The sequence below is a fragment of the Cynoglossus semilaevis genome, chromosome 11 (genome assembly GCF_000523025.1).
Source record: "Cynoglossus semilaevis isolate Cse_v1.0 chromosome 11, Cse_v1.0, whole genome shotgun sequence".
NCBI classification, from domain to species: domain Eukaryota; kingdom Metazoa; phylum Chordata; class Actinopteri; order Pleuronectiformes; family Cynoglossidae; genus Cynoglossus; species Cynoglossus semilaevis.
The window spans coordinates 10,151,075-10,164,137 of NC_024317.1; the positions used below are offsets into that span (position 1 = coordinate 10,151,075).

General features: G+C 39.7%; 1 long non-coding RNA gene across 1 annotated transcript in view; it reads right to left on the reverse strand.

The window, feature by feature from the left end:
• Window positions 1-5: 5 nt before the first annotated feature.
• Window positions 6-13,063, reverse strand: part of LOC112487784 (uncharacterized) — a 23,763-nt gene continuing 10,705 nt past the window's right edge. Inside the window, exons 2-3 of the long non-coding RNA XR_003051206.1 lie at window positions 12,458-12,505; window positions 6-239 (exon numbers count right to left, since the gene is read on the reverse strand). This is a non-coding gene — a long non-coding RNA (uncharacterized LOC112487784). The remainder of the gene's footprint in view (window positions 240-12,457; window positions 12,506-13,063) is intronic.

Consider the following 13,063-nt stretch of genomic DNA (forward strand, 5'->3'; position numbering starts at 1 on the left):
TGGTTACCTGGTCGTCAACACCTGCTGTTTCTCAGCTTGTAAATTTGAGGGAGCAGCACAGCAGCGGTGTACTGGATATCTGGGAAATAAGCACACGAGGATTAATGTCCAGGACTGTGATAAGAACCCTCCTTCTGCTGCTCTGTTTTCCTATTCGGTCTCTTACAAACTTCGACCGTCTTGCTTCTCAGCCCTTCGTGTCCCACAGTCCATCTCCGGACCAGCTCCCTGCCTGACAGCTGCAGGGAAAATTCACCACATTATCAAAATACTAGAGTCAAGGAACAGTGAGGAGAAATGAAGCCCAGGGTTAAACTGAATTTTGAAACATTTTACTTATTTTATTAAAAACCTTCACATTCGTTTCTGTATCCTGTTGTTAACTGACTACATGATGAACTGCTGCCACACACGTCCGTTAATAACACCAGTCACCTTCCTAGGTATCAGACTGGACCAGCTTTAGTGTTTATATATATATATTTTTTTTATGTTGGATGCTGAAATTTTATCCTTAGTATGAACCTGTGATACAGATTTTTTTTGTTGTTGTTGTAATGCTGTTCCCTTATATCAGGGGTGTCAAATTAATTTTGGTTCATGTGCCACATACAGCCTGATTAGATGTCAAGTGGGTCGGACCAGTACAGTCATAACATTATTACCTAAAAATAACATTCAACTACATGTTTTTCTTTGTGATATATATAAATATATATAAATATTAATATGATAATTAAATAGGATTTGACAAAACATCATGAACACTAAGCGTTTGTACATGTTTTCACTTTCAAACTTCATTAAGTGGGCCAAATTGATGCCCCAGCAGGCCAGTTTTAGGCCACGGGCTGTATGTTTGACACCCATGCTTTAGGGGCTCCATGGGTTTGCTGGAAAGAGCTCTTCACTTTCTCTCAGTGATTGTGGCTCTTTGGTCTCGCATTAACAACAGCAAGAAAAGACATTATCTCTGTGACATTTACAGCTTCAGAAACAACGGGCAAAAGTGATCAGTTATTAAAATAAAAGCCTGCACTTCAAAATAAAAGTCGGGCCATAATCATGTCTTTAAAAGTCTGCACAGCCGGCCTCTGTCATCAGGAGTACCTTAACACCTGAGAGTCATAGGATGGAGTATCAAGAACCCCAGAAAATACATGGAGTCATCACACGGATGATTCATGAAGCACTAGACGGCTCTACTTAGAAGAGACAGTATTTATGCGGATAAACATTTGGAGTTTTCTGTGAGCGTATCAGTTCAGGTTGATCACTGGTAATAACAAGGAGGCTTTTCAAACAGTGTCGCTTCTTTTCTCCCTCTGATGCCTCTCAGATCAGCGGAGAGAAAGAGCTGTTCCAGGCTTTCGTTGGATTAAAAGATTTTTTAGCATAGGCGACATCACAATTTCACCCACAATTGACTTGACAGCTCTAAGCCTGCCTCTTTCTGCAGCTTGCATGCTCCATCTGTTTGTCACCTCTTAATATAAAGGTAGTCACTCAGGCTGAAACGTGTTGAAAGACTAATATTTACCGAATACCAGTTTTCCTAATGCGTGCCAGTGACATAACGAAATAATGTGTGAACACAGGGCTTATGTTGCACTCCGCATGACAGATTTGCACTAGAATTGTTGATACGTGTGATTTGTAGAGGGAGGTCCCTGGAGCATAACGCCGCACTAATGGAGATGCAGTATGTGGGGCGCGCACACACCGTGGCCCACATCTGACAGTAATCATTTTAAGCAGCAATAATAGAACGAAAAGTCTTTGCTTAACACCGTCACCACCATTGATTAACAACATTAACAGGTCACAGGCACCAAATAACTACTTCATCATTTTAACCCCCTCACTGGCTCCACCACTGTTCATTTATCATTTAGCAAAGAGACACGTCTACACACCGGCAGCCTAAACAACATGAATCAGCACTCTGCATGCTAACTTTATATGACGTTCCCTTCGGTGGAGGAAGGGGATTTTATTAAAAGTTATTTTCTCCAGTGCACATTACTCAGTTCACTGCAGCTGAAAATGGTCTGTAGTTAATCATCTGAAGATTGATTCAGACTTTTTTTTCTTTATTTTCTTACTTGGCTTTTTTTTTTTTTTAAATCCTGAGTGAGCATTTTCATAGGACCATAGTCAAAGCCTGGAAGGGGCCACCATGCTGTACTGGTCCAAACATGGGCTTTGAACAGACGGGTGGGGTCGAAGTCAACGTCAGCTAATACTCTGCCTGGACTGGACGTTCAGAACCAGTTTGGGACTTTATTTTAACAGGACCAGCACACTGCAGGGGTTGGTTTTAGTACACTGTCAAATCCTCTTCAAAATCACATAAATATAAATCAGCAAAGGTCTTTACAACTTGGCTACTCATGTACTAAGACCAGGGGACAATGAAGAAATTATTATTTTCACTAAAGTTCAATTCTATATAATGGGGCGGGATGGGTGTCGGGGCATTGGTAAATCACATTCATAAAAATGTCTACATTGCTCAAGGTATGTAGGGGATTTACCACCGCTCTGCTCTGATCATATGGCTACGCTTTTACAGAAAAGAAATGAGGCAGAATGAATGTAAAACTTGTACTGAACGCTGCTGCAAAAAAAGAAAAGAAAAACGTACAAATTCAGGAGGAGAATTGTTCAGGCAGGGGTTGACAGAGGAAAGGCCAACACCAGGCCAATGTGTGGGGGGGGGGGGGGGCCCACTGGGTGTAACTAATTCTCTCCTAATTCACGGCATTCTTTAGCAGATTAGGAAACTGGGCACAGGGTTAACTGATGTAAAAAAAAAAAAAAGCCGCTTCAACTTGACTAATTAGGCAGAAACGATGGGTAATTCAGCGACTTTTTAATGACTGGTTCATTTCAAAACTCAGAACCGTTTCATGAATATTCTCAAGGTGATAACCTGACCTCTACAGTGACCTCAGCTGCTTCATAAACTGAAAACTGAAAGTTACCATTTATTGGTGGTTCCACTAGTGAAGTGGTCCTTGCTACCATGTGGAAGATGATCATGTATTTGAATTTTTTTTTTTTTACCTTTAAAGTTTTTTATTTGCTTTAAATTATCTCTTAAACCATAATCATGCCATTCACTACATGTTAGCTATCATGTTTGTTGGTCTTTTAAAGCGTTCTAAGTGGACTCCTGATGTGGGCACAGTACATTAAAAAAAAAAAAAATCGAAATCACTAGAAGAAGTTAGCCGTGGAAATCATTAATGAAGACATGAGCAGAAACAGATTCTATTTCACAGTAATTACAGAGACGAGAACCTGCACGAAAACACATTCTCCCTCCTCTTAGATAAGCATCTCATGTAATTGCAGGTGTCTGAGGTAGACTTTATGTCTAGATGGCTACATTATGCAAATGTATCAAATTTTAATTAACCAGATTTGGCCCAGACTCTTCGTGTGCATCCAATCATCTCTCGCTGAGTTCACACGTGATCTAATAGACGGCGCTGCAATCTGAGAACCAGTCTGAGTCAATGTTATCACTTGTTGGGGACAAGCAACATATTTCTCACTTTGTCAGTGAATTTTAAGTGGAGAAATGTGCCAGAGATTTCATCTACACGTGATGGATGTGAGTGTTAATTAATTAAACAGCCCCGTTCTCTTTACCCCACTCTTTAATTACAAGTGAATTCAACAATGCCCAATGTGAATTATGTCTAATCAGAGGAATAGATTTTACCAATTAAAGTGCCCTCCAGCCTTGGTGGTGGGGAGTAAAAAATGTTACAGCCTCGCTCGTATATCCAAGTATTGATTTTAACACTGTGGTGTGGTGATTCAATAAATATACCACAGCTCTCCCTGTTCACTGCAATGTCGATTCCTGTAAGCACATAGGGTCACAATGGCTGGGAACCGCTAAGCGGAATAGTGACAGTAACTGCAGCAGAATATTGTCCTGTATGAGACAAAGGCTGCTGTGACATTTGGTGAAAAACACAACGCGAGGAGTCACAGCTTAACCTTTAATACGACACTGGACTATCAAAGCAGGAGGCTATTAGACCTACTGGACTACAGCTGCCTGGAATTAAATGTTCTAGAGGTGATAAAGAAAATCAATCAATAAATTAAAAATAATAATAATATTTTAATAATCGAACATTAATATATTTTAATAATAATGATAATAATAATAAATATTAAATATATAATTTTAAACAAATGTGATTTTTATTTTAACGTAAGACAAGTAAGACAAAATATTTTTATGAAAAACAAGGATTTAGGAGGATTTCAGAAAAACAAGTTAAGCTTGTTTTTCACACTAAAAGCTACAGTTGGTCAGGAAAACCTTTGTTTGGATTAGAAAATGTGTCTTTACCAGTTTGTTGTTATTTATTTTATTAGATAATTAGGTGATTTGGACAGCTCCAAATGTTTACTCCAATTATTTAGCTATTATTTACTTAAGTTTTATTTTTTTTAAATGATCAGGACCCTCCCCAAGAACTTTTCAAATATATCACTTTGAAAACTATGCAATACAAGTATGAACATTTTAAAATGAAATGGTAAACAGGAGCAACTTTTGATGAGCAACCTGATGATTATAGAAAGTTTCTATAATTAGCACTGGCAGCCCAAAATCAAATACGAATATTAATCTGCGGGGTTTTTTTTATATGACAGTAGAAGTACCGTCATGTACCTGAACAATGAGGAAGTGACAAAATGTTTTCTAAGTTCATTAAAATGCAGCGTGACCCCGTCACCTTCTCAATGTATTCTTTTCTGCCTTTCTCTTCTCCAAAAGACTGGAACTACAGCTGCAAACAAATGCTAATGTGGACGTGAAGGACACCGAGCCCCAAGGTTGTCGATGAAGCATCAAACATTCTCCTCCAATAATAGTGCTACTCTATCTGATGATGAGATGTCACTGCTGATGAGAAGTTCTCGCTCAACATGCGTTAAAATCAATAACAATATCGGTGCTATAAATAGTCACCGCTGTGCATAATGGCAGAGTGTAATGACAGCTGCCTTTGTGAGTGGACTCAGACAGAGACAGAGTTGATGCAGTGGACATGCATTTTTAATTTACCCATAATACAAATATAAATATATATTGTGTTTTCACTGGGTGGCAAATACAATAGACCGAGAATCTCAAAGGACGAATCTACCTCAGTCACCAACCCACACGCTAGGGCAGTATTGACTTTTGATGTTTTCACATTGACTTATCTGACAATAAGGTTAACTTGTCAAATCGACAAGTCGTCGACAGAGAAGAAACTACACAAACACACACACACACAGGTCCAACAATGATCATGTGACTCTTCATACATTACTTTCGTAGCTTTTGCAAATGAAGATAACACAGTGATCAGCTGTTCTATCAGCTGCAAGTGAGAAGCTCACATCTCACTCCTGACTTTGTGTTTTTTTTTTTTTTTTTTTTTTTTTTTTTTTTTAATTCTCTGCACCAGGATCCTCTGATCTTGCAGCCGCTCATGTTGTCCTTGTTCTTATGTAAATGCTCCTGTGCAGCGTAATGGTACCGTTTTTCATTCCCCTTGTAACCTTACGTCAATTATATTAGATTAGACTATCAGTGAAGTCGATGGTAAAATATCAGTGTTCAAAGTGCGCCACACAAGTTGTCCAGATTTTCCAGAACAGTCATGAATAATCTCAAGGTGATATTCTGACCTCTATATTGACCTCAGCTGCAGATAGAGACAAGGCAGCCAACACATATCAAAGGTGGTGAAAAAGCTCATCTGCATCAAAACGTTGTTTGCACCCACATCATCAGAACAAGTTATTCAAAGATACATGTCTCTCCCATGAAGGACATGGGAAGCAAACTAGATTATTCTGGTTCAAAGGAATACATACAGACTCGAATACTCGTTTCATGAGCCTTGGGCTGAACAGAATTATTCAGCATTATTCAATGATCAGGTTAAAAGAAAAAACAAACAAACAAGCAGAGGTAATTCTTTTATTTTCTTATTTGCTGATTTGATAACACCCACACAGAAAACCCACATTAGCAGAAACTGTGATTAAAAAAAAAAGGAACAGAAAAGCAGCAGGAACACTTCTAATAGAATCAAGCTTTCATCTCATACAGTGTGTGCTCTCTGCTTCCTTTAGGGCCAAACAACAACCTGCGAGGAAGACAGAGAGCGAGACACACGTTTAAAGGACACTGGCCAAATACACTAACGCTCAGCAAAACACGAGCCAAGACATGGTCCAACACGTACGGTGCAGATTTTCACAGCAGAGTCTATATTGATTTGTTACATATATATTCCATGCATATTCCTATTTATAAATTCTTATAAAACAAAGGCTACAGCAGTGTTTTTCAACCCTCCTTCAAACGCAAATGTGACCACCTGAAATGTCTAGAAAGGCTACAGCTGCTACTAAAATGTCTCTGGGGTCATGAGGAAAATGTGACGTCACAATAGGGTCACAAGCCAAAAAAGGTTGGGAACCACAGGGCGAGAGGGCGGTAGTGTGAGGTGTCTGAAAAAGTAAAATATGGAAGGTTGAAGAGTTCTGTTAGGCAACTGGACGTTTTGCCTGTCATCCAAGAGGCTTCTATGGAAGTTCATGAGAGCTCAGTGAGCTTCGTGAGGCTAAGACGGACGTTGTAGCATTAGCATTTGGATAGGACCGGAGGAAAAATATTGACCAAATCTTCCTTTATTGAGTTTATGATTACACAGACTTTCAGCTCCTGGCATGGCCACTCGTTTCACTGGTTCATTTCTGCTAAATCTATTAACAGCACAGTATTGTTGCTCTCTGTTTACTTTTATCTGTCAGTCCTAATATCAAACCACTTTAAAGTAACTGTATCTGAGTCCCACTTCTACAAACGAACATCAATCCCTCAAGTTTTTTTTTTGTTGGCGTCTCCATTGTGTCAGAATTAATGTCGTTGATGTGCTATTTATAGGTACAACTAGTACTAGTGTTTATGCAGTAACTCACTTTCATACTTGTAAATTAATAAAATATAAAGTGGGTGTAATGCCGTGGTATTAGAGTTTATCTAAAGAGTCAGAGGCTCCTTCGCACCTTCTAACCTCACACCCTGGAACACTTTCACTGATTGACGTAGCATCAGTTAGCAGCCTAGCCTTCCCTGACTGATGCATAATTTGGCAAAGCAAAAAAGAAGGTGACAGTCACTGCTGTAGTCTTTCTCCGTCTGTTGCTACTTAGTCAGCGGAACAGGCTCTGTGTGAGTTCATTGAAGTGCACATCTCTTATTTATAGGCAGTTACAGAAAATATATTTAATTAAGAACCAAAATGCTCTTTACACTACTGCTGCTGAGGTGCAGAAATACAGAGTTCTATTTGTTGTTGTAATGATGATGTCATCAACACTTTCTGCGCTCTACTCTTGCTTCAGTCTAAAAAAAACACAGCAGCTTTTCAGAGAAGTGATGCAGGTGTCATGCCTTTATCCTGTTACAGTCATGAGCCCAAATCCTCTGGATCTGATTTTCGGATAAACGCCTGCCTGAGCGGAAAATATGAAATGCGACCTGGGAAACACGATCCAGTGAGTTCGCTGCTCACTCCACTAAACAGAATGCCTCTGTATCTGCCTGTAATAGAATCGACCAGCAGCCATTGCGGCTCATCAGCAGTCATTGCTTAGCTTTGCTCCAGAGATAGAGTCCCTGAATGCATTCACTGTGTTGAGTGTTTTATCAGCAAACAAGGATTCAATGCTTTGTGGTCTACCACAAGCTGGGCTTCTCACACATCAAGTGGAGTGCTATTAAAGAATACCCAGAGTGGGGGGTGGAGAGGTTGGTGCCTCAGGACAAAGACTTCTTGCTGACTGAGTCTTTCTGACAGACAGCTAATGTCTGTATTCAGAAGTCAGGAGTGTGTGACAGTAGAAGCCATTGGTGCCAAAAGGGGCAAAAGGCTGCAGCGAAAGAGAAAAACAAACAAACAGCACTTTAGTGTAGTTGAAAAGTCTTTGATCTGAGCCGTGACTCACTGTATATCTGCACCATCCAAATTTAGCTTGAAGACACACGCAGTACATTTGACTTCATCAGAAGCAGCAGTCAGACAGCACCGCACTGAAGAGTAATATTTTTATAGTTACAATTTAGGCGTGCCATAGAAGTCAAATTGCCAGAAGACATAAAAATAACATCTGCGCTGACCTGTGAGTGAGCTGTTTATTTTTCCAACGTAAACTTTTGTACATTGTATTGGAGTTTATTAACTTTTTTTTTTTTTTTTTTAGCTCTGAGGATTTTTGTGGAGTTTATCAAGAAGAGCTTCAATTATAGGAAACTATTTCTTATCGTTCATGAATAATCACACAGCTGGGTCATAAAAAACTTTCATAAAATTACTTTTTTATTGAGTCAAGGCTAATAAGGCAGTCCCCGACCTGCTGCTTATGGGCTGTTTTTTGATGTTCGATCCTGAAATATTGACCAATATCGATCCTATGTATCGGATCATCAGTCATCCATCCTGACAACTAATTACGGTATGTAAATTTATACTGTTTTGTTTAGAATTGTGTTAAGGTAGTCTCTACAGATTGGTTACTCCTTTATAAATTAGTAAGAATAAATAAGAGTTAGGATTAGAAGTAATGGTCTATATTTAGTTCACAAAGTCTTCCTCTCAGTCTAAAGCAGCAGTAAAGAACGCCCGTCCTCTCTAAAATGACAAGTGCAGATAAAATGTTGTTACCGTGGAGGACGTTGCCATCAGTGGAGTGACAGTTCTAAATAAAAATGTTGTTACCGCAGCTTTTACCACATCCTGTTGAAACATCACTTCAGGCACACGTCCTTGTTTTATGTGTGATAAAGGATCCAAAGCCATTTTTCAATTTCTGAAACCATTCACCAATTTTGACTTCTTACTTGAATAGCTTCGACCGTACACCAGGAAACCTTTTGCCGTAATCGCTTTAAATCTTCACGTAAGCCTATCAAACGAAACTTAAGGGATAGCCGTGTTTCAGCCGAGTCAGCTTTAACTAAAAGCATTATCAGAGAGGACGGTTTAAAGTCTTACTTTCATCACAGAGATGAGTGCCGGGCTTCTAAAAATACACTCAGAACTGGTTCTACAAACGCTTGTCGAAACAGCCTATGGGAACCATAATGGAGGATGGACTTTCAAAGTCATCTGGACCGGTTGGCTTTATACTTTTATTTCCTCATTTTTGTTTCAGAATTTATTTCTCATCTTTATGAAGCATTCATCTTCGTCCTTCTCCATCCTGTCAAACTAACCTGCTACAAATCCAATTATACTTAATAAAAAGCAAAATTTGTGATTTTAGAAAACCATCCGTAAAACAGTAGCAGTGGACGATGGGGAACGCTCACCACACCACGGTACTGCCAAAGACAATATTCTAACTAGGGATGGTCCGATACAACTCATGTCTGATACTGGTACAGATACTGCAACTTCATATTTGCTGATACCGATGTTGCTATGTCCCTGTTTGCTCCATGTTGCACAAAGTAAAGTGAACTCCGTGTCATTGTGACACAGCTCACCACTGCACACAACCAAATGTGACCTCTGTTTTTAACCCATCACCACAGTGAACAGTGGGCAGCTATAGTGCCCGGGGAGCAGTGTGTGGGGACGGTGCCTTGCTCAGAGCACCTCAGTAGTAACTTGGAAGCTGGTGGACTCGAACCTTCCAAAACCAGGTCCACTTCCTTAACCACTAATTCACCACTGCCCTAAATCATTCATTTGGGTTTAGACATAGCAGCAGACGGGCGACAGTTGTTCAGTTCTAAAATTTTGTCCATTATTGGACTGATACTGATCCTAATTATGGGATCAAACCATCACAAATCAGAACCCTGATCCCTTCACCACCAGGCCACTGGCTGCTCTATAAATTTGCACAATCAACCACACGTCCTTATCGCACCCCCACATAAAACTTTACCATAACGGCTAAGCTTTAGAGTACAGGCAGCAAAACTATAGACAAAAGTCGATATGACTCTTCCAGCATGTGGGTTCACTCTGTCAGTGATTAAAAAGACCTTTCAGTTAATGCATATGAACGACGCATACATAGGAAAAGATTTTTTTTTTCTTCCAACACTGAAACAGAGGGGATGATTAGGAAGATGCATTGTCACTGCGTGCCCTTTGTATCACCTTCTTCCTCTGCTGCAGCTTTAATAATTCAGTAGTTGGTGTATACAACCAGTGGCATCTATGTGACCATCGCCCAGATCAGGTAGTGCCGTGGGCAGGAGACCGCCGTCTCTGGTGTGACAGGAGCTGCAGTTAGGGAATGCTTTACATTCAGCAGAGCTTGCATCCTCCTCTTCCTCTGTCCTCACACTGATGTGGCTGATGTTTAAGAGTTTCCCCATTGGATTCTATGACCCTGGACTGTGCTGTTGCAGTAAATTTATGAGGCAGCAGACTGACAACAATAGAATAATCCAGTGTATTTATGAGTGCGGGGGGTGGGGTGGGGGGCTGCAGAGCCGATAATAAAAGATGGTGCTGATGTTGTATGAAACTACTTAGTGTTCCCTCTATCAAAGTTCTTTCATTTTGTGGAATAAAATGCAAATAGTGCTGCATAAAGAAAGATTAGGATCAATGTAGTCTGCTGTTGTTCAATTTACATATACACAGTCTTAATTCATCATGAACATGTTACTTTTTCCAATAGAATTTGTGAATATATTCCTGAGAAACAAACAAACAAAAACCTAAGCGTGACTAGAAAACACCTCACATCAAGTGACAGGCGTCGGTGAAATTTGTGGCCCAGGAATTGTGGACACAAATCAACCAATTAGTGCAACAATATACATTTTTTTGCTGGAACATCTCGATCCGACAGCTAGGAAGACACGACATGCCCGGAATGTAAAATCAATGGCAGCCTTCATTAGCCGTACCATGATCTGTATCAACACATTACTTACTTACTGAAAGTGAAATGGATACATTCACTTAACACAATTTGTGTGTGTGTGTGTGTGTGTGTGTATGTGTTTGTGTGGTAGAGGGGTTAACCTTAGACAACATGCCAACAGTGGAGGCTGCACTCTGCTGTAATGACATTAGCTGACAGCACACAGCAACAGGATAGTCTCCGGTTCAATTCCCATACACTCCACTCACTGCTACATCTCCATTATCAGATATCTATCCATCCATCCATCCATCCATCCATCCATCCATCCATGTTGTGAGCTACCTAGCTGGTTATCCAGCCATCTAATTATCTATTTATATAGTTAGCTAGCTATCATGAAGACAAGTGGTTTTCTGTGCCACTCCCATGCTGTTGTTTTAGTATTTTAGTATAAGGTTGTGTATTGTTTTACAGGCTATGACTCCAAGCAAGGTCTACCCAAGCTAACAATTCTGCTAAAGGACATCATGTACAATCTACTATTCTGAAAATTGAAAAGTGTTGATTTTGGAAATACACATTCTGACGATGCCATAACTAAATGATGCTTCCTTCAGGGCAGATTCAGAAAATGCTGCACATAACGCACATGTGAGAATTATTTGCTAAGTAGCACTTTGAGTTGCAACTATGTTGTAACCAACCTGTCTCAAAGATTGAAAAGGCAGGATTTTAGCTTGGCCCTTTTTACCCCCCATCACTAAATGGCAAGTGTGTGATTTTTTTTTTTTTTAAAAGACTCTTCTGTTTACCACAACACTTCAGGATTACATCATCACCTCAATGTACCACATGTGAACATGGACACCACAGTTTACTATAGCTATGACAGTCTTGGCACAGGGAAAGCCCTGGTATAGACTAGGTCTCAGGATTCAGAGCTAAATAATTTTTCAGTTGGTAAATGGAAATGGTCATAGTTGTACTTTGGGTAAAAATGTCTCAAGTTCATGTCTATTCATTAGATCCGTTTTTTTTTTAAACGTGCTCGTTGTATCAGTGTCTGCCTACATGATTTAAATACAATCAAATAGTAACACTTAATGAAGTAACATTTGATAATTGTTTCTATTGCGTCATATTTATTAAGATGAATTCAGTTACAGAAAGTATTTTTCCTATTAATGGCAGGCTACACACAGTATTGTGTATTTCTTCCTTCAACCTCATGGCCAATAATACTCTTCCTTTTTCTTCATTTTTGCAGCTTAGCTCATCAGTGAAGAATAGGTGGAACCAGCAGACCATAATCTTGCTCCACATCATTAATTCAAGCACTGAAATAAAGTCTGATTTTCTTTGTACTGCCACTGATTTGCAATGATACCTGTCTGTTTCTTCACTTCTGCCGTCACTTTTCTTTTACCCTCTGACTGATTTGACATTGCAGCACTCGGTGAGGCATCAAGGGATTCTCACACAATAAGTGAACGCCTTAAGAATGGCAAAATAATTATTTGTATACCTTTAGCACAGGGGACACGTCCTGCTGGGTTTGCAGCTCTGCAGTTTCCTGCAAAGAAAAAAAGAAAAAAAAAAAGGTTGCAATTACACCTTTGGAAGCCTCCAACACATATAAGAGAAGATTCCATTGTCAACACAGGCTGCACATTAAGCAGCTTTGTTTTGTGGCCTAAATAGAGGCTGCTGCAGAGTCTTTAGTATTGGAGCAATTTATGTGACATCCATAGCCATTGAGGACCTGAAGGAGTACCTCGCTGACTACTTCAAAATGAGAGGTTTGCACTCCATCTTCCTTTAAGGCTTTTTAGATGCAAGAGAGACTATTTTTTGAGTGTTTCAGAAAGAAGGGCTGCAATTGTGAATGACACTTAGGTTTCAAGACTGTCTGAAATCTACAAGGTGAGCAAAAAGGAAAGAAAAGAAAAAAGGCCTCGAGCAAACATGCAGTAGAAAAAGGTTTGTCTGTTATTCTGTGACTGTTCGGTGAATTCTTCTCTTATTTATTTTTTTACTGAAACGACTCTTGTAGCAATTTGCCTGTCTGACATCAGAGAAGCAGATCTAAATCCAGGAGGCATGCAGGGCAGGACAAGGTAGAACATTATTT